The sequence below is a fragment of the Squalius cephalus genome (assembly GCF_949319135.1).
Source record: "Squalius cephalus genome assembly, chromosome: 23".
In the NCBI taxonomy this organism is placed as follows: domain Eukaryota; kingdom Metazoa; phylum Chordata; class Actinopteri; order Cypriniformes; family Leuciscidae; genus Squalius; species Squalius cephalus.
The window spans coordinates 3,645,773-3,647,571 of NC_137144.1; positions in this window are offsets into that span (position 1 = coordinate 3,645,773).

Below are 1,799 nucleotides of genomic sequence, written 5' to 3' on the forward strand. Positions count from 1 at the left end.
AGGAAGGAACATTTACAATCATACATCTAGCACACATTTTTATCAAATTTTAATAATAGTGTATTGAGTGTACATATTCATTAAGTGCATTTGCTAGGAAATGAAACAATGAATTTAGCATTTCTATTATCATGCTCTACTTAAATACATAAATGGCTAGTTATTTGCAAAATTGTTATCAGTGTAAAAATAATTAAATTAAAATATTGTTACCTCTGTATTGTCGCATTCATTCACTCCACAAGGCCGTTCGTCTGTGGATGGTAGGGTGCGCACAAGGACCTTTTAATATTTAAAACCTTGCAGATATTACTGTTCAGCTGCAATTTATAAAAAAAAAACAGACTCTTAAATTTATCATGGAAAAGATGATAGGTGTGTATATTGAAAAAAGTTTACATTTAATCATTGTTTATCAATGATTTAACAGTGAACATGTTTGACTCACTTTGTTTACGAACTCTTTCCCCTGGTCGGTGAGGACTCTCTTCGGTGCCTCAAACTGATGCACAAATTTCAATAGGCAATCAGCAACCTCCCTGGCAGACTTTGTCTTGAGGGGATAAGCCTGGGGCCACTTGGTCATGTAATCAATGATGACACAGGTATATTGATTTACATTTTCTGTTGGTGTTAATTTTCCAATTAGATCCATCCCCACAAGTTCGAAAGGCTGTTTAACCTAGAGTTCATTAAATAGAAACAAGATAATTAATTATATAACTTAATTGTAATTTCTAAATTAATTAAAAAATATATATGATATAAGTGTGTGATGGAAAGGAATACCACAATTGGAATAATTTCACTTTGTTCCTTAACTGATGACCTGCTGGCCTGACATGGTACACACTGTGCCACCTGTGATCAAAACAGAATAATGTTGGAAATCATTTGCATTTTACAATATTGCAAAATTATTAACTCTGTACATGTTATTACCCAGGTGTCAATGTCCTGTGACATGCCAGGCCAGTAAAATCGTATAGATATTGCATTGCGGGGTTTTTTTTTTTTGTCCTGTGTGAGCTCCGAGGCTACTTGCATGGAACTCCTCAAATATTTTGTTTGCCTCTTCTGTCCCACACACAACTTTTGGTTTGATCTGTTGTTTTTTGCCTTTGTTTCAAAGGTAATACAATTCACCATCTATGAAAAGAAAAAATAGACAGTGCGGCTGAGTCTCCAGAGATCTGCAGAGAAGAGGGCGGCAGCAGAGACACTGAGGGCTTCACTGTGGGACCAGCTGCAGGAGACAAACACAACACATTCACACACACACACACACACACACACACACACACACACACACACACAACACACAACACACTGCACTGCACATTTACAGCAGAGGAGTAATGCTGCTCTAGTTTTAGATTAAATCATTATAAAACAATATCAGTAACACTTTATTTAAAGCTTTCATACATATTGCATTATAAAAGTATTTTTAATACATTAATTATGCACTGCTATATACATTAAAATGCATGTATGATCTAATCAATAAGTGTAACAGCAGTTATAACACATATTATCTATTATCAGGCCGATCTGACTGCTTTAATTCCAGCAATTATTCACTCTGAACATAAATATCTTACATTTTGAGATATTCACCTGAACTGAAAATGTAACTCAATTTCAAACAGAGTTAAAACACAATTGAATCATACAGAATGAACAAAACACTGAATTATAAGCACAACATGAGCAAAAGAGATTCAGTATCATTGACTGAACTACAGAAAGCAGCAACATTTACATTCTGATGTCAAATCTCTTTTTCCATGTATGAT